Genomic DNA, 24533 nt, shown 5'->3' on the forward strand with positions numbered 1-24533 from the left:
ACTGGAATTATGCGATTCAGCGGCCCCTGCATTTTTTGCATGTTTATGGATTTGAAATTAGAAATTTATGTAAGCGTTGCTGCTAAGGAAAGAAAAGGCTGAGCCACCATATCATGTGGTGGCATCAACATCAATTGGTAGAGCGGTAGATGTTAGACTGATGTTCGTGTACATGCATTCAGCTCAATCCTGGGTTGGGATAACAGTGAAGGATGTTAAGTGTAACCAGACAGCCAACTCAAAAGTCTGTGGCACCAGTGTTTCTGGTGTACTAGTGGGTTAACATCTACAAGGTTATGGTTAAGTTTACAACAGTTGCGCTGCCCTTATGGGCCACCCTCCATCCAATAATAACAACTAGGATAGTGCTTTAATTGCATAATTTTCTCATCAAATGATATATACCTTGGAGTCTATTGAGTTCCAGTACAGAAATAAGTAGTGCTACACCCTTATTACTTGTGGGAGTGCAGTAAGAATTACATATGGTGAGTGTGCAATGTTGTGTTTCGGTGTTCAGTAGCGTTGCCAGAACATGACCAGCACAGCTACAGCCCTTCCCTTCCCATTACAATGTATTTGCTCTTCTTAGTAGAACAGACACTGGATAACGATTTGGAAACATGCATTTAAAATACTAATAGTTCTGGCTTGTAACTGAAAGAGCCTCTTTAGTCACAGGCATCTTTAGGCACTGAAGAACTCATCATATATGCATTCTATCACTCATCTTTGCACTCATGCACCCATCCTTCCATTCATCCATCGACTGATTCCTTCACCCACTTAGCCACCCACAATAACACACACATAAATCCAACATTCAAAATATATTTAAAGAGTAAAAATAGAAAAAAAAGAAAACATACCACCACCTAAATCGAACAGTCATATGCTTGAAATATGAAATGAAGTTATACATAGCAGCAGGTAGCCATCTTACATTGGTATTGCACAAAGAGTGTTGTTTAAAAATGCCAATATGAGTGCATCATTTAAAAGCAATTTGTTAACACCTCTGTTTTGTTAAACATACACTATTGACAATAACATTCTAAGAAGGTGGTTCAGCAAACGTTGTGCTGGGTGGTAATTATGGAATGGTATTTCCAAGAGGGATGGCATAATGCTACTAAATGTGGTATCCATCTGAGAATGGTAAATCAGTGATGCACTGAGTGGACATTACAATTCCTAATGGCTGCCTGGTTTAGAAACACCACTAAAGCAGGATGGAGCATGCTGCTGAAGAAATGAGGACCAAGTGAGTGGTCAGGTATCACTGCCTAGTGAGCGGAGGAGCATTGGAAAAAAAAGGAGAAGGAAAGAAACAAAGGAAGAACCATAAAAGATGATTATAGAAATCTAAAGGACTGGCTCCCTAGCCCTGCCTCTCTCATTGTGTTACAGGTGTACCTGTGTGGTCAGGCAAAATGTCATCACTCACAGGGCAATAGAATCAATTGTTGAAGTTAGCTGACCAGTTACACAATGCTGTATGAAGTGCAGTAAGAAGCAACATGTGAATGACACTCAAACAGACCAATTGCAAAAGAGGGCTGACCCTCTTTTTATGTATATGCATTCTTTATGAATGTAATTGATTACCGGGAGCTCGCAGACAACAAAACCAGTCAAGCCATCCTAAGGTGGTGAATTAAGGATTATCAAAGTGCTCATCTTTTACCCCCAGAGTTTGTCAGAGGCAGTGCCCTACACCAACATCCTTGCCTAATAAGACAATCTGTCAAAATATCATGTAACAAAATAACTGTCTACAGAATTTAACACTATGTAATAATAATCCAACTTTAAGGGACTATTGGCTTTAACATATGCTTTTTATAATAATTAAGCCAGTGTTACTGCTTTTGTTGTAACCTTTCATGATACGCAATCAGACCTTTGACATCTGGCATACATTTTCTCAATGAATCAATCAGATATGAAGTGTTTATTGTTTGCTTGTCTCCATAACTACCTGAGGCTTAGATACTGAGCATAACCATTCCATTAAGGCCACCATCAGATATAAATTAGAAAATTAGAAATATGTACAAAAATACATTTGGCAAAGCAATATACAATCCCTCCAAAAAGGGTCTACCAAGGAATATCACATTTCAAACATTTTACTCCCACAAAATATCATAGGAGCCCAGCACAATACCCTTGGCTACTCTGGAAATCTGTGATATTCAATGTAACAGGCTATATCACAGTGTAATAACAATCTACTGCTAAAAGCCTACAGCCTTTAACATGTCAATTTTATAACTAGTAATTCTGGCCTGTTGCCGCTATTGTAACCTTTCATGATAAAGAGATAAGACATCAGAAATAATGCTTCCCACTGAACCATTCAGGTCTATAGCCTATATAATAGGCACATCATCACACTCAATTCAGACTTACTTTATGGAGAATAAGCTTTCCCACAAGGCAACCATCAAGTGCTGAGTCTTAGAATTACAAATATGTACAAAACTGTAGTTGAGAAAGCACTATACAACTCTTCTAAGAGGGGTTAACAAGGATTATTACACTGCACGTCTTCTTTTCCCAGGGTTTGTCAAAGGGCTTGACCAACATCAAAATTGTTGCCACTAAAATAACCTGTTAAATTCCATGTAATGCCCGTCTAGGAGCCGTAACCCAAAATAATAACAATCCTTCTTTAAAGACCTATTGATTTTAACATTTACTTTTCATTATAAATAAGTCCAGTTTGCTGCCTATGATATAATTTTTCATTAACAGATTTGGTCAATAGCATGTGACAAACATCTTTCCAGTTAACTGGTCATTGGTTTGTCACCATAATTAACCCAGGCCTACCGTATTTTATATACGCTTTCCAACGCAGCAACCACCAGATAAATAGTCATGAAATTTCAAATATGTACAAAATTAGAATGTGCAAAACAATATAGAGTCCTCTTAATAGGGCCAAGCAAAGATACATCAATTGCATGTATTCTACCCCCATGCTTTGTAAGGGAGGTAATGAACCCCCACAGTATATTGACAATCCACCATTAAAGGCCATTTGGCTTTAACATAAGCCTGTCATTATAAACATATTAGGCCTACAACCTTTGTCATACCTTTTCATAATAAACAGATTAACCTACTGGGTGCCTGGGACATATCGGTTACATGCTGGGCAGCACCGATCGGGTGCCCAGGACGTAACTGTTACGTCCTGCAACAGGCCCTCGGGAGAAGCACTAGCGCTCCCCGAGTGCCTCCCACCCCCCTCCCATGGGCAGGGCTGGAAGGAGAATCGCTACCCCTTCTGCCCCCGACACCCCCACCCTCCCACCCCCTCCAGTGACGTCTGATGACATCAGTGCGCAATTGCGCGCTGACCTCATGAGAGGTTGCCTCCCATTGCGCTGGAAGCATGGAAAAACAGATTAGTTTCTCCTCGGTAGGGGGGGGCAGGGGAGGAAGAGAGGTATGAAAAGGGAAGGAAAGGCTTTTCCTTCCCTTTTCATGTCTCTCTGAGCATTCCCGCAGCACAATCACATAGCGATCATGCTGCAGGAATGCCCACTAGACACCAGGAATTTTTTATTTTTTTTGTTTACCATTATAAAGAGAGCAAACCCTTAGGCAAGGGTCGCTCCCCAGGGGACAGTTTTTTAATTAGGTCTTTTCTGCTCTCCCGGGGCAGATCGGCCTGTATTAATTAGGCTGATCTGCCCCCAGGGGGGCAAGAGCCACTAGACACCAGGGATTTTTGTTGTTGTTTACATTCATAAGGGGAGTGACCCCTTAGGCAAGGGTCACTCCCCTGTGAGGGCAAATTGTTTTTAGGTCATTTCTGGCCCCCTCGGGGCAGATCAACCTATTTTTTTATGCCAATCTGCCCCCAAGGGGGGCAGAAACCACTATACACCAGGGTTTTTTTTTAGACAATTTCAAAAAAGGGGAGTGACCCTTTAGGCAAGGGTCGCTCTCCTCGGCAGCATTTGTCATACGTTTTCATAATAAACATGCTGAATTTACCAAACACATTTCCACAAGATCAACATTGCAAATACAAGCACTCTTTTTAAATGGAAGCATACATCTTCTACCCAATAATGTTCCGTACTCAAGCCAATTAACCAGTGGGTGGAGCCAAAGCTAAATTATCAGTATAACTTCTTAAAGCTTTTGTCTGTTGAACACATAAGGTTAAGCAACAGCTGCTCTAACATGTCTGATCTAAACAATAGCAGTACACATTTTGAAGATGAAAATGAGACTACAATGGAATTTATGATAAACTGTCCTAAATATGACTTTCTAAGAAACATGGTTCTAAAGTCAGTCTTTACGGGAATGTCAGTAAGGTCAAGGGCACAGACAAGACCTTATATCTGGAGGGCTGGCATTATAGATCAAATGACAGTCTTGATTAATTTTATGACAACCCACAGTGAAAGAAAACTGAAGTCAATCTTCGAGAAGGGAAAGTCCTAAAGAGAACGTGTTGAGAAGTACCGTATTTATCGGCATATAACACGCACTTTTTCTCCCTGAAAATAGGGGGCAAATGATGTGTGCGTGTTATACGCCGATAAAATGTAATGGTTTTTTTTTCTGAAATTTCCTCTTAAAATGAGGTGCGTGTTATACGCCGGTGCGTGTTATACGCCGATAAATACGGTATATGGACATTTTAAAATCTTTTCTAATGTTGTGATTACTTTTGCCAGAATTGTCCTTGAGTCTAACAGGAAATTCACAAAAAACATATTGACTGACTCAAGACATCTGGCTATATATTGTCAAGTGAAAAATAATGCTTTTAAGAAAATAGAGCTAAACATATGTCTTTATGGGTGCTTACAAAATGTGAAGCTGTTCTTAAACCAGGAGAGTGTGGTACATGAAAAGGAGAGCTACAAGAGGGGCGGGTGAGGACAGCTGTTGGACAGGTTACTAGATCACCTGCTTGCCATTTTTTTTTTATAGCTGTGCTGAACCATAAAGCATTAACACTCTTTACACAGAGCAACAGAATAATTATATTTAAAGTTAAACAGATAATCCAGAGAGAGTTACACTTATTTGAAACAGTGATTCTAGGATAAATCAGATATAAGATAGCTCGGTACAGAAAATTCATGTAGCATTGGTGTACCCGTGATTACGTGTGGACAAGGTACTCCTCGAAGATATGGGTTCTCAGTTCCTCTTTGAAATGAAGACCTTACAGATATCATGACAATATAACACTGCCTGACATAGCATAACAACACAGAGCTTAACATAACGAAAAATAATAAAACACAGCTGAACATTGCATAACAAAAGATAACATTATAACAGTATACCATAACATAACATAGAGTGCAGAACATATCACATATCATAACACAGTAAAGCACAGGTAGGTTAACACATAACATATTGTAAAATAAAATATCCTCATATAACCTATCCAAATGTAACTTTTGAGACAAAGCAATCTTGAGAGACTTAATTGAGGTTTAGACCGATATAGTAAAGACTGCCATCCAATTAGGTCTGGGAGCAGAGAGGGAAGGGACTTCTCCCACATTTAATTGTACACATTGCAGTGGGAAATTTGAAAGGGGGTAATTATGTCACCACATAAATATGGAATCACATTAAACCCTCCTGCTGGTTTTTGCAATTATTCTTCTAAACAAGCACTTGCATATGTGGGAATGTTTATCTAGGAGAAACCACTGGCTTATTTTGAACAAGTGCTGGCGAATACTGACCCCATGCTTAGATGAAGAAATGTCCCCTTGCAAAGCATTTAGTGGTGGGAGGATGAACAATTCACTTGAAGAGGACAAAGGTAATGACACTTTTCCACCAAGAATCGTTTGGGATCCTGTTGTGAACCTCGCTCTCCAGAGAAGTTTAAAAAATTTGCCACATTTCATATGTTTTTTGTGAACCTCTGGCTCGCTGGAGCACAAGCGAGACCTGCCTTTCAGCATTCAAGGGAGCACACAGGTCTGGGAAGGTGTCTCAGGACACTTGGAAATGACTTAGGTTGCAGCACACGAGGCTCATCACTGAAAATATTCTGCAGAGTTAAACACCTTTGAACCATTGTTAAATTGACAGTAACCATTCACACATGGTTTTAAAATACGCTTTAAAACTTTTTGTTTTTGATTTGCTTATTTAGAAGTGCTGCAAGTAGGAACGCGGCCGGCTGGTCCACAGCAACAAAACCGACCCCACTGGCAGTGAAACGGGACCCACCTCACCAGCCCATCAAAATGCCCAGTAATCTTTTGGGCTCAACATGAAGTAATCTGTATTTCATCCAGCATGCACAAACAGTACCCCAGGTAGGAGGACGTGTCAATGAGCTTGGATTGACCTGCCATATGGCGCTGTATTGCCTTCACTTGTATTCCAGCCTCTGGTTCCAGGCTGCATGTGCTGCCTAGCTATCCCGCATCTTCCCCTGTCTATGATTCCAGTCTACTGTAACAGCACCAATGTCTAGAGCAAGTATCGGGCACAGGCAGGAATAACTTAACTTATTGTCTCCTTCATGCAAAGTTGGAATTTTGCACTTTCTGCTGGGTCACCTCAAATTATTTTACCTTTTTTTCTGCAAACTATTTTGTTGGCTTTAGAACTCTGTGCACATAACCCTTTCTAACCAGTGTTAAAAGCTTATGATCCTCCTTTCAACATGGTAAAATTAGTATACATGGGATTGGTTTATTTAATTTGCTTATAAATCCCTAATCTGTGTTACCAAGTATACCCAGAGAATGGAGTTTAGATGCTACCAGTGGACTGCAGCACTCATTTCCACCCACTGCAGTGGCACTGCAGAGCAGGTCTCTAGGCCTACCACTGTAGCCTGGCTGTGCAGTTTTACACTGTGAATTTCAACCTTTCAAATGAAACCCTTTTGACTGACCTTAACATTACTTTTTTATATCTATAAATCAACCCTAAGTAGGCCTTGGGTGCACGGTATTTAAAAGTAGGACATGTAAAAGTAAAGTTACACATGTCCTTACAGTGACTAGCACCTCAATGCTGTTTTCACTGTGGCAAGCCTGGCTGTTCCATAAGAAAACACTTGGATGCAATATTAAATACTAATACTGGATCTCTGGAATGTGACTAGCTAGACAAGTAATTAAACCACTATTTTTAATAGTTAATAAAAAATCCAATTTAATGGCAAAGCCAAATATTTTCTAAATATTCTGGGACTGTAACTTACAGAAAGTTACACTTGTCTTGTCTGAAGTCACTGGAAGCTAATTCTGGATTTTTCTTGCCCGCTATGGTCAACAAAGAATTGGTGTGAATGAGGTGTGAACTTGCTCCCAGGAGCCATCAATAGGCTGGCCAAATGGGCAGTGGTGACCCATCTGAATCTGAGAAAATATGCAAGGGGCTGCGAGGATCCTCTTTGACACTGAAGTTCAAGTTCTGCTTGAATGTCTCATCCGGCGTGACAGGTTTCTTGGGGTTTTTCATATGATACTTGGGGCACATGAACCTAGTTAGTGTGTCTTACAGTGCAACATCAAGGTCAGCGTCAAATTGCACCTGTGTCCTGTTCTACTACAACCATTGACTATCATTGGTATTTTAGGCATCCTGGCTCTTTGTCTACTTAAAACTGTAAAAAATATTATTTCTGGTTCCCCTCATTGTAGTTTTGTGATTTTGGGCAAGATGTACTACATGTTAATGCAACACAATTTTGGTTTGCCACTAGATACCAAATCAGTATTTGAAGGGTATTCTCTCCAAATACAGATTCAGAATGTGGTGTTTTAATGTTGTATGACTGAAATCCAGTTACAAAACATTAATGTATTACAGACTATCCAAAAGTAGTGGGTAAACCATTCACAAACAAAAAGGAGTGCATAAGGGCCCGTTCGCCTTTGTGAATGTTGACAAATAGATTTTTAAAAGTAGTCATTGGTCCCATGGACCCTTCCTACTCTTAGAAAGTGTTTGTTAGACTTTGCATTTTTTATAAACGCAACACGTTTTCTTTGTCACAGACAGGGTAATCTGCTGACCCCTTTACCTTGCCAGGCATCTAGTTATTGTGCCAGCACTGCCAAGGAACATCAGCAATAATGCTCTGTTTTTGAAAATAAGTGTGAAAACAAGGACTTATTTTTAACTTGCTGTTTATTCATTAATGCAAGGAAAAATAGTGTTTTTATTCAACGGATTACCTTTGCAGGGCATTCTGGGGAGAATAACTTTAGGGAATCCTCACAAGTGATACCTCCATGGACTCCCTTTGATGTCTACTTTTCAGGAATGTCTGAGTTTGATAGGTTTCCCTAAATGGTTCCCAATCCCAGGAGTAAATAGTACACTCACCTTAGTTACCATTAGTGCAACAATACCTGTTGGGACCTTCCTTGTCGCGGGTACTTGGCCTACCCCCAAAAGTGAGGTACAATTTTTATCAGGAGACCTAAGAGAATGCTGGGTGGAAGGAAGTTTGTGTCTCCCCTTCAGATTCCAGAACTTTCCATCAAAGATATATGCGAAAAAATGTGGGGGTTTTTTTGCCAAATTTTGAAGTTTGCAAAGGATTCTTGGTGACATAACCTGGCGAGAGCCCCACAAGTCACCCCATTCTAGATTCTCATAGGTGTTTTGTTTTTAAAAATATATAGGTTTGCTAGGTTTCCCTATGTGCCAGCTGAGCTAGAGCTCGAAATCCACAACTAGGCACTTTGCAAAAAATGCTTCAGTTTTCATTGAAAAATGTGATGTGTCTACATCATGGGTACTCGCAAACATTTTGCCAGGGGCCAAAACGTTTGGTCTGTGATGCGCCTGGGGGCCGCATTGATGCCAGGGCTGTGGCGGTGAAGTGGGGTGGCTCGGGGAATTGGTGGCAAGGTAGATGTAGGAGAAGCAAATTATATACATCTAGTGGCTGAAATAAACAATGGAAAACCAGAAAACATGGAATGAATCCCGGCTTACCCACTTTTCCAAATTGTGTGATCCTAGGCAATTGTTTAGTCTCACTTCACTCCTTTTTCTGCATTATCACATTTAAGATGACTTCGAAATACATGATTCATGGTGTGCGCTGCACAAAACCTGCCTCTATGTTTGATTTAATAAACTATAATGTTGTTAATGTATCATAGGTACCCAGGCCACCGATAAAGTGCACATACCAAGTGACTGGCCTCTTCAATTTACTATTGGTGGTGTTCTCAGGATAAGGGAAATAATTAATGTTTCAAAATTTATGTTTCCAAATGTATGTTTGAAAACTATCACTTTTAAAGGAATACATCTCAGTGCACTGATAAAATAAATTGTACAAAGGCAAAAAGGTTCTGCATGTTAACTAAATACATATTTTTAATTTTAAAGAGATTGTCTTAGTTTTACACTTGTGCAGCAAGATGTCTTTCAAAATAAAGGCGTTTCTAAAGTTAAGTGCAGGAGTCCCTAGTTACTTCCTTTCTTTAACACCAATTAAGTTTGAAATAAATGATTGTGTGTGTATTTAATATTTGTATTGTTAGTGCAGAGTCGAGCAAACAGCTGCCAGTGCTCCTGTTGCCCCAGAGGCCGCATGTAAAGGTCAGAGGGGCCGCATGAGGCCCGCGGGCCGTACTTTGAGTATCCATGGTCTACATAGTGTTTTGGGGTGTTTCCTGTCGTGGGCACTAAGCGTACCCCCAGAAGTGAGGTACCATTTTTATCTGGAGACTTGGGGGAATGTTGAGGGTGAGGAAGTTTGTGGCGTCCGTCAGATTCCAGAACTTTGCATCTCTGAAATATGAGGAAAATGTATTTTCTTTTAAATGCATTTTGAGGTTTGCAAAGGATTCTGGGTGACAGAACCTGGTGAAACCCCAACAAGTCACCCCATTCTGGATTCCTTTGAGTGTCTAGTTTTGAAAAGTATACAGGTTTGCTAGGTTTTCTTATGTGTCGGCTGAGCTAGAGCCCAAAATCCACAGCTAGGCACTTTGTAAAAAACACATCCGTTTTCATTGGAAAAATGTGGTGTGTCCACATAGGCGGTCATTCTGACCCTGGCGGTCTATGACCGCCAGGGTCGCGGATGACGGAAGCACCGCCAACAGGCTGGCGGTGCTTCATTGCCCATTCTGACCGCGGCGGTAAAGCTGCGGTCAGAAAACCGGGGCCGGCGGTTTCCCGCCGTTTTTGCCCCGGCTGGGCGAATCCGCCATGGCAGCGCTGCCATGGGGATTCTGACCCCCTTACCGCCAGCCTGTTTCTGGCAGTTGTCACCGCCAGGAAGAGGCTGGCGGTAACGGGTGTCTTGGGGCCCCTGGGGGCCCCTGCACTGCCCATGCCACCGGCATGGGCAGTGCAGGGGCCCCCGAACAGGGCCCCGGCCGGCTTTTCACTGTCTGCCTAGCAGACAGTGAAAAGCGCAACGGGTGCTACTGCACCCGTCGCACGGCCGCAACACCGCCGGCCGCATTCGGAGCCGGCTTCTGTGTTGCAGGCCTCCTTCCCGCTGGGCCGGCCGACGCTAACATGGTTAGCGCCCTCCGGCCCAGCGGGAAGGTTGTAATGCCGGCAGCGGTCTTATGGCGGTTCCCGCCTGGCGGGCGGCTACCACCGCCCGCCAGACTTGGAATGACCGCCATAGTGTTTTGTGGCGTTTCATGTCCCGGGCACTAGGCTTACCCCGACAAGTGAGGTACCATTTTTATCGGGAGATTTGGGGGAATGCTGGGTGGAATGAAGTTTGTGGCTCCCCTCAAATTCCTGAACTTTGCATCGCTGAAATGTGCGGAAAGGTGTTTTTTAGACACATTTTGAGGTTTGCAAAGGATTCTGGGTGACATAACCTGGCGAGAGCCCCACAAGTCACCCCATTCTAGATTCTCATAGGTGTTTTGTTTTTAAAAATATATAGGTTTGCTAGGTTTCCCTATGTGCCAGCTGAGCTAGAGCTCGAAATCCACAGCTAGGCACTTTGCAAAAAATGCTTCAGTTTTCATTGGAAAAATGTGATGTGTCTACATAGTGTTTTGGGGTGTTTCCTGTCGTGGGCACTAAGCGTACCCCCAGAAGTGAGGTACCATTTTTATCTGGAGACTTGGGGGAATGTTGAGGGTGAGGAAGTTTGTGGCGTCCGTCAGATTCCAGAACTTTGCACCTCTGAAATATGAGGAAAATGTATTTTCTTTTAAATGCATTTTGAGGTTTGCAAAGGATTCTGGGGGACAGAACCTGGTGAAACCCCAACAAGTCACCCCATTCTGGATTCCTTTGAGTGTCTAGTTTTGAAAAGTATATAGGTTTGCTAGGTTTTCCTATGTGTCGGCTGAGCTAGAGCCCAAAATCCACAGCTAGGCACTTTGTAAAAAACACATCCGTTTTCATTGGAAAAATGTGGTGTGTCCACATAGTGTTTTGTGGCGTTTCATGTCCCGGGCACTAGGCTTACCCCGACAAGTGAGGTACCATTTTTATCGGGAGATTTGGGGGAATGCTGGGTGGAAGGAAGTTTGTGGCTCCCCTCAGATTCCTGAACTTTGCATTGTTGAAATGTGCGGAAAAAGTGTTTTTTAGACACATTTTGAGGTTTGCGAAGGATTCTAGGTGACAGAAGCTGGTAAGAGGCCCACAATTCCCATAGGTGTCTAGTTTTAAAAATTATATAGGTTTGCTAGGTTTCCCTATGTGCCAGCTGAGCTAGAGCCCAAAATCCACATCTAGGCACTTAGCAAAAAATGTGCCCGTTTTCACTGGAGAGGTGTGTTGTGTCTACATAGTTTAGCGCCAGCAGCTAAGGGATTAAGCTCCCTGGAACTAGCAGTTTTGGGCCCCTGTCAGTGTTGATCATTAAGCCCACTCAACAATCCATAGCGATTGGACAAGCTAGATTGGAGCCCTGGCTCGGGATGTAAATAGGAGCGGGAGCAAGCTTATTCCCTTGGAAACGACCCCTCTGACAATTTCAGCCCCAAGTTCGTGGACTTGTAAAAGGATCCCAATTGCAACACTGAGCATTAATTAAAATAAAGCCTGCCCTACGAGCGTTACAAAGGTTAACGACTATGCAACCCCCTGCGAACGATTCAGGAGCGCTACCAACCCGCCCCGCTCTTCGAATCATAATACTTTCATTAATACCGACTGTCTAGCGTTGACGGAGACGCTCCCTGCACAGGCATTTCTTTTAGCTCTTGATATAATGCGCCAAATTCAAAGACACAGGGTGGCAGATCACTTTACAAATTATGGCATAGACATAACTGAGAAAAGTAAGGACGACGACCCAATTTAAATCTTCAGAAAGGTATCTGTATATTTGTATCGCAGGTTGGGGAGACCAGATCAAAAGGTGAGGAGAAAAAGCATCACCGCTGTTATGAATTGACAGGTTTTGTATTTATGTATTTGTTTCTGTATCACTTATTTTTGTGTAAATCTAAACCTGAGCACAACAAACAATAATTGCACTCAAAGATCAAAAATGGCTATTTACCTAATGGAGTACTAAATGACTATAGGAGGAGGATTCGATGTGTCAGAGTGCCATCTAACGGTGACAGACAAATCCACATGGATAATGGTGACAAAACTGTTCTGGTTTCACCGAAATAAGAATTAGTGCTAAGAAATACCAAAGGACCCCAGAAAAATAAAACATAAAGGCATATTTGAGATAATAGGGGGAATCTATCTAGTATTTTTTAAGGTGATCCTGTGCTGTTTGTACAAGTGATAAAATGCGGCCTCTGTAAAGTACGAGACCATTCATCAGTCTGACATCGAAAATCATTTGGTCTATGCCTAGTGCAGCTCACTAGGCATAGACCAAATGATTTTCGATGTCAGACCTGACACTGCCTCTTATGCAACAGATACTTCCGCCAGGCACCAAAATGTCGGATAGATGCAAAAGGAGGCGGCTGTGTGTTTCATTATATAAAAACCACCATGAATGGAAATTGGAGTGTTTCATTGAGAATCGGAATCATGTTGTACCGTTTAGAGTATGTTTTAAAAGAAGTATTGAACCACATTAAAAAAACTGAGTTTATGAAACCACAAATTCATATAAATATCACAGACTTAAAACTGCAACTCTGAACAATATTGAGTAGAAACCATTATTCCCAATATCTGTACAAAAAAAAAAAAGTCAAAAATTTACAAAATCGTCACGTATGTTCAAAACAAAACTTTAAGCGGACTCAAAAATAATTCGACAGAGCTGGCCATCCATACATCTGCTTGATTAGCATTTTTCGATATAATAAATCCGTTCTGCAAATAGACCACAGGAGAATCAGTGCCTGCGGAAATGTAAAGGACCTTGAAGCAGGGGAGGGAGGACTGGGAAGACAGGGGTCCTTTGATTTCAAATGTAACAAGATGTAAGGTGTGCTAGGCCGCACGACTTGATAAGGCAGGCGGTAAAAAAGAGGGTTTTTTAGGGAAGATGGACTGCAGTTACAAGAAACAAGGGTATAAAATATAAGTTGATGGGACTGTTCAAGCAGGGTGAGGTAAAGAACCCATTTATTGGTCCCAGGTCCTATCTGCTCGAGATGTAGCTGGCAGCAGGGAGCCCCAAGAGGGCCGCAATAGGAGTTTAGGGGGAGGGCAGGAAACCTCAGTCAAGGGGGGTTATTCCCTGAATAGAGGAATATTGCATAGGGTTGTGATTTAGCGTTTTACTTGTTAGTCGTGGGCCACTGGAAGTATGTGATTCAGCGCCCCCTGCATTTTATGCATGTTTATGGATTCACAACATTTGCCATATAATCTACAATCAGCTGCCTAATTTACGTATTTCAACAAAACATGTTTATATTTCAAACCGATCAAAATTTACTAAAGTAAAAAGGCCACACACATGGGGTGCCACTTACTGGCATACCCTTTGCCAAGGTTAACTGGTCACCCACTCCATGTTCATTCTTGAAGTTAGATGTTAAATTGCTACTGCTGTGATAGTTTGTTTGTCAAGGCACTATTGATGTGTGTTAAAATGTCAAAAAAGTGAAGTAATACCATCACAAGTTATGCCACATATTTTCCCTTTTTTTACTACATAGTTTAATCAGCACTGTCACATAATTTGGTAATTCCAAGAGCCAAGCAAATATTGGATGTGAAGGGAACAGGAAGGTTGGCTGAACAGTCATTCAAACATCATAGCTGAGTCTGTGATTGACAGCTCTACCTTCCCCATAGCTGTCAAGTTACAGTACAAACACCATGCGAGGGCTGGACCAGGACTATACTGTCCTGTGCGGTACCTTCACAACAGAGCTTGTAGCACGTGGGGTGGGATGTGATGCAGCAAACACACAGGGCTTCCCCATCACTGCCTGTGCTAAACCAATTGATTCCTCCAGGAAGACCATGGGCATGATCCCTCAAGAGGAGCATCACTCCAGCACGTCTCACCCCTGCTAGGCTAAAGACACAGACTGCACATACCTGAAAAGCACTGGGTAGCAAACGACACTGACAAGGGAGAGGCTAAAAACGAAGGAATAGAGTTTAAAAATGGTTTGTAAAAGAATGAAACAGGTTCAGTGCCTTCATAAGGTGTTCTACCACAATATCCAGGTCAACAACATCGACCTGCACATATATGAACTCCACAGCACTGACCATCAAGATATGGGCAGGATAAGTAGATGTGGAGCTAAAAATAGTAAGTATATCCTACCCTACACAGGCTTGCCTTGACAATATTTTGGTTAGTCAATATTATGGAGGCGAGATAAGTGTGGGTCAATATCATTGACATGGATACAGTGAGATTGAACCCTTGCAGACATAGGACTCATGTTGGAGACAGCGGTGTGTGACACCCAGCAAACTGTCAGGCCCAGGGGGTTGTAGAATACTTCACTATTTTTCTGTGGTGGCTGACATGTTTACGATGAGGGGATCAGGGGATGACGCAATAAAAATAATAAAAAACGAAAGGGGGAAAAAAGGCACTTACCTTCCGACATCTTCCTCGCAGCATCCTCCTGCTCCTGGAAGCTTCAATGCACGGGAACAAGAAACGGCACTGCCCAATCCTGACGCTGCTTTCATGCTGGTAACCTACATGAAAGCACCACCAGGATTGGTGGGAGCAGCTCTCTCAGCGCTCACCAGAGTCTCACCTGTGTCTTCAGACAGCTGGGTTAGAGATGTTTAAAGTGTGCATGTCTGTGCATGTCCAGCCAAATGGACATGCGCACTTTAAACATAGTGAAGAGCTCCCTGCCACTCAGCAGCAATTGCCCCGCCCCATCCTGACACTCAAGTCAGAACGGGGCGCAGAAAAATGAAATGGTAATATTAAAAGTTTATTACCATTTTATTTTTCCGTTATGGGGGCATTTTTTTTGTGGTGCGGCGCTCCCCTGCTCAAATGGAGGGGCTGCCCCTTCTACTTTTACTGCTGTGGAGTCATAGACCCTGCAGCAGACCCCATTTTCATTGTGCTCCTGGGTTGACATTGCACATCACAACCACTGAGCCTCTAGACTTAGAGCACAGTGCACTGCCATTGGCCTGGTCAGTGAGCTCCAAGGGAAAAGCGTGCTATCTATACCTGCAAAGAAAAAAACCTTGCTATATATATATTGGCAAGATATTCCATTAACCTTGGGCTTCACAGCAAGAGAGATAACCACAGCCCATTTCACTACATCCCTATATTTTAGTAAAAGGTGGTGATGACATTCTGGGTGATTCACCTGGAACAGCCTGATAATGGTAAAAGAAGGGTTGTTGCTATAGGCATCAGTACTCTGCCACAAACACTCCTATTCAAAATTAGAAATTGATATAAAGTGTGAGGAAATAGTTCTAGACAGGGATCTTTTGGATCCACTCTTACAAGGAGGATTGAAAAGTACATGTTCTTTGGTCACTGTGTCCAGACCCTTCTCCAGAAATTTGGCCTATCCTGAAATTTGATATATTCTGAAATTCGGCCTATTCTGAAGTAGAAAACCAATGGAAATTTCAGAAAGAAAATGCCAGTCTGCAGATGCTGCCTCCATGTTTGCAAGTGCACAAAACATGGATAAGACTGCCATGTACATCTATTAAGAGCAGCCCACCCCAGTGTTTCCTGGTCTTGACTTCCTGTTTGGCACTCCTGCCACTGCCCTTGTTAACTCTGTTCGCACAGGTCATGAAGCCAAGGGTGGAATACAGAGTAAAGAGTATTATAGGGGTCCTCATTATTTTCTGTATTTCCCACTCCAGTACTTTCCTTTAGTCACTCAGAAACAAGGTTATTGCTGTGAGGCTTTGGGTCGGAAAAATGATCAACCCTGTGATGTTACAGATGGTCAAATGTAGCATGCATGCACAATTCACTATGCACTATTACCTTCTCCGCATGGATGAAGAGGCACACCCATCCCTCCAGTTCTTCAGATATAACAGTAGGGTCAACAGTACTTTTGCTGTGTTGCTACCATGGAAAGAAAAGGCTGAGCCACCATATCATGTGGTGGCATCAATGACAATTGGTAGAGCAGTAGATGTTAGAGTGGCGCTCGTGTATAGGCATTCAGCTCAATCCTGGTTTGGGATAATGGTGAAGGATGTTAGGCATAACCAGACAGCCAACTCAGTAGTCTGTGGCAGAAGGTATTGGTAAGATAATAATCAACAAACCAGTGTTTCTGGTGTAATACTGGGTTAACATTTACAAGGTAATGGTTAAGTTTACAAGACTTTGCGCTGTCCTAATGGGCCACCCTCCTCCCAATAATAACAACTAGGATGGTGCTTCAATTACATAATTTTCTCATCAAATTATATATATATTGGAGTCTATTGAGTTCCAATACAGAAATAAATAGTGCTATACCCTTATAACTTGTGGGAGTGCAGTAAGAATTACATACGGTAAGTGTTGTGTTTTGGGTTCAGTAGCATTGCCAGAACATGACCAGCACAACACAGCCCTTTCCTTTCCATTACAATGCATTTGCTTTTCTTAGTAGAATAGACACTGGATAACGATTTAGAAACATTCATTTGCAATACCAGTAGTTCTGGCTTGTAATTGAAAGTGCCTCTTTAGTCGCAGGTACCATTAGGCACTGAAGAACTCATCATATATACATTCTATCACTCATCCTTGCACTCATGCACTCGTCCTTCCAAAATAAATTAAAAGAGTAAAAAATAGAAAAAAGAACCACCTAAATATAACCACCTAAATAGAACAGGCATTTATGTTTGAAATATAAAATAAAGTTATACGTAGCATCAGGTGGCCATCTTACATTGGTATTTTACAAAATTTTACAAAGAGTATTGTTGTTTTAAAAATGCCTATATGACTGCCACATTTAAAAGAAACGTATTAACACCTCTTTTTTATTAAACAGACACTATTGACAATAACAGTCTAAGAAGGTGGATCGGTAAACGTTGCACTGGGTGGTCATTGTGGAGGGCTGGTGTAATGCGACTAAATGTGGTAGCCATCTTAGAAAGGAAAATCAGTGATGCACTGAATGAACAATACCATTCCCAATGGCTGCCTGGTTTAGAAGCACCAGTAAAGCGGGATGGAGCATTCTGCTGAAGAAATGAAGCCCAAGTGAGTGGGAAGGTATCACTGCCTAATGAGCAGTAGGGAATAAAAAAAAAATTAAAAAAAAGGAGAAGGAAAGAAATAAAGGAGGACCCATAGAAGATGATTACGGAAGACTAAGGTACTGGCTCGCCCGCCCTGCTTCTCTTATTTTGTCACAGGTGTGCATGTGTGGTCAGGCAAACTGCTATCACTCACAGGGCAATAGAATCAATTGTCGAAGTTAGCTGACCAGTTACACAATGCTGGATGATGTCATGAATGGAAACAAAATGTGAATGACACTCGAACAACCAATTGGGAAAGAGGTCTGACACAAAGCCCCTCTTTTTTGTATATGTATTCTTTATGAATGTAATTGATTATAGGAGCTTGGCAGACAATTAAGCCAGTCAAGCCATCCTAAAATGGTGCATTAGGGATTATCAAAGTGCTCATCTTTTCCCCCAGAGTTTGTCAGAGGCAGTGCCCTACACCAAAATCTTTGCCTAATAAGACAATCTGTCAAAATATCATGTAACAAAATAACTGTCTACAGAATTTAACAATGTGTAATAATAATCCAACTTTAAAGAACTTTTGGCTTCAACATATGCTTTTTATAATAGTTAAGCCAGGGTTACTGCTTTTGTTGTAACCCTTCATGATACGTAATCAGACCTTTGACATCTGGCAAACATTTTCTCAATGAATCAATCAGATATGTAGTGTTTATTGTTTGCTTGTCTCCATAACCGCCTAAGGGGTACATATTGAGCATAAGCATTCCCATAAGGCCAACATCAGATATAAATTAGAAAATTAGAAATATGTACAAAAATACATTTGGCAAAGCAATATACAAATCCTCCAAAAAGGGTCTACCAAGGAATATCACATTTCAAACATTTTACTCCCTCAAAATATCACAGGAGCCCCACCATAATACCCTTGGCTACTCTGGGAATCTGTAATATTCAATGTAACAGGCTATATCGCAGTGTAATAACAATCCCCTGCTAAAAGCCTACAGCCTTTAACATGTCGTTTTTACAATAAGTAATTCTGGCCTGTTGCTGCTATTGTAGCTTTTCATGATAAAAAGATAAGAGATCAGAAATAATGCTTCCCACTGAACCAGTCAGGTCTGTAGCCTATATAATAGGCACGCCATTATACCCAATTCAGACTTACTTTATGGAGAATAAGCTTTCCCACAAGGCAACCATCAAGTACGTAGTCTCAAAATTACAAATATGTACAAAACTGCAGTTGAGAAAGCAATATACACCTCTTCTAAGAGGGGTTAACAAGGCTTATGACACTGCACATCTTCTTCCCCTAGGGCTTGTCAAAGGGGTTGACCAACATCAAAACTGTTGCATACTAAAATAACCTGTGAAATTCCATGTAATGCCCGTCTAGGCCTTAACCCAAAATAAGAACAATCCTTCTTGAAAGTCCTATTGATTTTAACATTTACTTTTCATAATAAATAAGTCCAGTCTGCTGCCCATGTTATAATTTTTCATTAACAGATTTGGTCAATAGCCTGTGACAAACCTTTTCCCAGTTAACCGGTCATTAGTTGTCACCATAATTAACCCAGGCCTACTGTATTTTATATACGCTTTCCAACACAGCAACCGCCAGATTAATAGTCATGAAATTTTGAATATGTACAAAATTAGAGTTTGCAAATCAATATACAGTCCTCTTAATAGGGCCAAGAAAAGATTCATAAATCGCATGTCTTCTACCCCCAGGCTTTGTAAGAGAGGTAATGAACCCCCACTCAGTATAATAACAATCCACCATTAAAGGCCAATTGGCTTTAACACTAGCCTGTCATTATAAACATGTTAGGCCTACAACCTTTGTCATAACTTTTCATAATAAACAGATTAAACCTGTGGCCTCTGACATAACGTTTGTCAATGAACCAGTCAGGCCTATATACTTTACTGTTGGCTTGCACCATAACAAAATCAGGCCTGATGTATTGAGCATAAGCTTTCTCACAAGGGAGTCATCTCACATACTGTCATAGAAAGTAAAATATGCACAAACGTACAGTTAGTAAAACAATATATAGCCACTCAGAATAGGGCTGAATGGATTTTCACAGTGCAAAACGTCTATTCCTAGGGGTTGTCAGAGAGGTGATCAACACCTTGCCTTCTACAGTCACCTGTGAGATTCCATCTAACAAAATATCTTTCTACAGGCCTTAACCTAGTCTTATAAAAATCCCCTCTGAAATACCTATTGACTTTGACATATACTTTTCAAAATATATACCTCAAGTCTACTGCATTTGTCATACTTTTTCATAATAAACATGCTGAATTGAGCAAACACATTTCCACAAGATCAACATTGCAAATACAAGCACTCTTTTTAAATGGAAGCATACAACGTCTACCCAATCAAATTCTGTACTCAAGCCAATTGACCAGTGGGTGGAGCCAAAGCTATTCTATCAGTATTACATCTTAAAGCTTTTTTCTGTTGATCACATAAGGTTAAGCAACAGCTGCTCTAACAAATCTGATGTAAACAATAGCAGTACGCATGTTGAAGATGAAAATAAGATTACAATGGAATTTATGATAAATTGTCCTAAATACGATTTTCTAAGACCCATGGTTCTAAAGTCAGTCTTTAAGGGATTGTCAATAAGGTCAAAGGTACAATCAAGACCTTATATCTGGAGGGCTGGCATTATAGATCAAATTACAGTTGTGATAAATTTTATGACAAACCACTGTGGAAGAAAACTGGAGTCAATTTCCGAGAAGGGGAAGTCCTAAAGAGAATGTGTTGAGAAGTATATGGAAATTTTAAAATCATTTTTAATTTTGTAATTAATTTTGCCAGAATTGTCCTTGAATCTAACAGGAAATTCACAAAAAACATATTGACTGAGTCAAGACAGATGACTATGTTGTCAAGCCAAAAATAAGGCTTTCAAGAAAATAGAGATAAGCGTATGTCTTTATGCGTGCTTACAAAATGTGAAGCTGTTGTTAAAACAAGGGTGTGGTACATGAAAAGGAGAGCTACAAGAGGGGCGGGTGAGGAGAGCTGTTGGACAGGTTACCAGATCACTTACTTGCTAATTTTTTATAGCTGTGCTGCACCATAAAGCATTAACACTCATTGCACAGAGCAACAGAATGATTACATTTTAAGTTAAACAGATAAAACAGAGAGTTACACTTATTTGAAACCGAAATTCTAGGATAAATCAGATATAAGTTAGCTCAGTATCAGACATCATAAGTTTATTATTAGTTCAGATGAAGATGAAAGGGATGGGTGTGTTTTCAGTTATTTCCTGATTTGCAGAATGTCATGCTTCATGTAGCATTGGTGTACCCGTGATTACGTGTGGACAAGGTACTCCTTGAAGATATGGGTTCTCAGTTCCTCTTTGAAATGAAGGCCTTACAGATAACATGACAATATAACATTGCCTGACATAGCAGAACAACACAGAGCTTAACATAACGAAAAATAATAAAACACAGCCGAACATTGAATAACAAAATATAACATTATAACAGTATACCATAACATAATATAGAGAGTGCAGAACATAACACATATCTTACAGTAAAGCTTGGGTAGCTTAACATATATTATAATGTAAAATACAATAACCTAATGTAACCTAACCGAATGTAACATTTGAGAGAAAGCAATCTTAAGAGACTTAATTGAGATTTAGACTGATATAGTTAAGACAGCCATCCAATTAGGTCTGGGGGCAGAGAGGGAAGGGACTTCTCCCACATTTAATTGCACACAGTGTAATGGGAAATTTGAAAGAGGGTAATTATGTCACCACATAGATATGAAATCACATTAAACCCTCCTGACGGTTTTTGCAATTATTCTTCTAACCAAGCACTTGCATATGTGGGAATGTTTATCTAGGAGAAACCACTGGCTCATTTTGAACAAGTGCTGGCGAATATTGACCCCATGCTTAGATGAAGAAATGTCCCCTTGCAAAGAATTTAGTGGTGGGAGGATGAACAATTCACTTAAAGAGGACATGATAATGACTCTGCTCCACCAAGAATCGTTTGGGATCCTGTTGTGAACCTAGCTCTCCAGAGAAGTTTTACAAATGTGCCACATTTCTTGTCTTTTGTGAACCTCTGGCTCGCTGGAGCACAAGCGAGACCTATCTTTCAGCATTCAAAGGAGCACACAGGTCTGGGAAGGTGTCTCAGGACACTTGGAAATGACTTAGGTTGCAGCACACGAGGCTCATCATTGAAAATATTCTGCAGAGTTAAACACATTTGAACCATTGTTAAATTGACAGTTACCATTCACACATGGCTTTAAATAATACGCTTTAAAACTTTTTGTTTTTGATTTGCTTATTTAGAAGTGCTGCAAGTAGGAACGTGGCTGGCTGGTCCACAGCAACAAAACCGCCCCCACTGGCAGTGAAACGGGACCCACCTTGCCAGCCCACCATAACGCACAGTAATCTTTTGGGCTCAACAAGAAGTACTCTGTATTTCATTCAGCCTGCACAAACAGTACCCCAGGTAGGAGGACGTGTCCCTGAGCTTGGATTGACCTGCGGTATGGCGCTATATTGCCTTCACTTGTATTCCAGCCTCTGGTTCCAGGCTGCATGTGCTGTCCTGCTATCCCACATCTTCCCCTGTCTATGATTCCAGTCTACTGTAACAGCACCAATGTCTAGAGCAAGTATCGGGCACAGGCAGGAATAACTTAACTTATTGTTTCGTTCATGCAAAGTTGGAATTTTGCACTTTCTGCTGGGTCACCTCAAATTATTTTGCCTTTTTTTCTGTAAACTATTTTGCTGGCTATAGTTGTGCACATAACCCCTTCTAACCAGTGTTAAAGTGCATGTGATCCTCCTTTCAACATGGTAAAATGGGTATACACAGGATTGGTTTATTTAATTTGCTTATAAATCCCTAATCTGTGTTACCAAGTATACCCAGAGAATGCAGTTTAGATGCTACCAGTGGACTGCAGCACTCATTTCCACCCACTGCAGTGGCACTGCAGAGCAGGTCTCTAGGCCTACCATTGTAGCCTGGCTGTGAAGTTTTAAACTGTGAATTTCAACCTTTCAAATGAACCCCTTTTGTCTGACCTTAATATTACTCTTAAATATCTATAAGTCAACCCGAAGTAGGCCTTGGGTGCATGGTATTTAAAAGTAGGACATGTAAAAGTAACGTTACACATATCCTTACAGTGACTAGCACCTCAAAGCTGTTTTTACACTAGCAAGCCTGTCTGTTCCATAAGAAAACACTGGGATGCCATATTAAATAATAATACTATATCTATGGAATGTGACTAACTGAATAAGTAATTAAACTACTATTTTTAATAGTTATTAGAAATCCAATTTAATGGCAAAGTCAAATATTTTCTAAATATTCTGGAAATGTAACTTACAGAAAGTTACATTTGTCTTGCTTGAATTCCCTGGAAGCTAAATCTGGATTTTGCTCGCCCACTATGGTCAACAAAGAATTGGTCTGAATGAGGTGTGAACGTGTTCCCAGGAGCCATCAATAGGCTGTCCAAATGGGCAGTGGTGACCCATCTGAACCTGAGAAAATATGCAAGGTGCTGTGAGGATCCTTTTTGAAGTTCAAGTTCTGCTTGAATGTCTCATCTGGCTTGACAGGTCTCCTGGGGTTTTTCATATGATACTTGGGGCACATGAACCTAGTTAGTGTGTCTTACAGTGCAACATCAAGGTCAGCGTCAAATTGCACCTGTGTCCTGTTCTACCACGACCATTGACTATCATTGGTACTTTATGCATCTTGGCTCTATTTCTACAAGAACTGTAAAAATTCATATTTCTGGTTCCCCTTATTGAAGTTTTGTCATTTTGGGCAAGGTTTACTATATGTTACTGAAACACAATTTTGGTTTGCAACTAGATACCGAATCGGTATTTGGAAGGAGCATTCCAAATCAGTATTTGGAGGGTATCCTCTCCAAATACAGATTCAGAATGTGATGTATTAATGTTTTAGGATCGAAATCCAGTTACAAAACATTCATGTATTACAGACTATCCAAAAGTAGTGGTAAACCGTTCACAAACAAAAAGGAGTACATAAGGGCCCCCTTCCCCTTTGTGAATGTTGACAAATACATTTTTAAAAGTAGTTATTGGTCGCATGGAGCCCTGCCTTCTCTTAGAAAGTGTTTGTTAGACTTTACATTTTTTATAAACGCAACCTGTTTTCTTTGTCACAGACAGGGTGATCCGCTGATCCCTCTGCCTTGCCAGGCATCTAGTTATTGTGCCAGCGCTGCTAAGGAACATCAGCAATAATCTTCTGTTTTTCGAAAGTAAATGTGAAAACAAGGTCTTATTTTTAACTTGCTGTTTATTCCTCAATGCAATGAAAATAGTGTTTTTATTCAACAGTTTACCGTTGCAGGGCATTCTGGGGAAAATAAACTTTGGGGAATCCTCACAAGTGATACCTCCCTGGACTCCCTTTGATGTCTACTTTTCAGGAATGTCAGGGTTTTGATAGGTTTCCCTAAATGGTTCCCGATCCCAGGACTAATTAGTACACTCACCTTAGTTATCATTAGTGCAACAATACGTGTTAGGACCTTCCATGTCACAGGTACTTGGCCTACCCACATAAGTGAGGTACCATTTTTATCAGGAGACCTGAGAGAATGCTGGGTGGAAGGAAGTTTATGGCTCCCCTCAAATTCCAGAATTTCCATCACCGAAATGTGAGTAAAAAGTTGTTTTTTTTTGCCAAATTTTGAAGTTTGTAAAGGATTCTGGGTGACATAACCTGGTGAGAGCCCCACAAGTCATCCCATTCTGGATTCTCCTAGGTGTTTAGTTTTTAAAAAATGTATAGGTTTGCTGGGTTTCCCTATGTGCCAGCTGAGCTAGAGCCCGAAATCCATAGCTAGGCAC

The sequence above is a fragment of the Pleurodeles waltl genome, chromosome 11 (assembly GCF_031143425.1).
Source record: "Pleurodeles waltl isolate 20211129_DDA chromosome 11, aPleWal1.hap1.20221129, whole genome shotgun sequence".
Classification (NCBI taxonomy): domain Eukaryota; kingdom Metazoa; phylum Chordata; class Amphibia; order Caudata; family Salamandridae; genus Pleurodeles; species Pleurodeles waltl.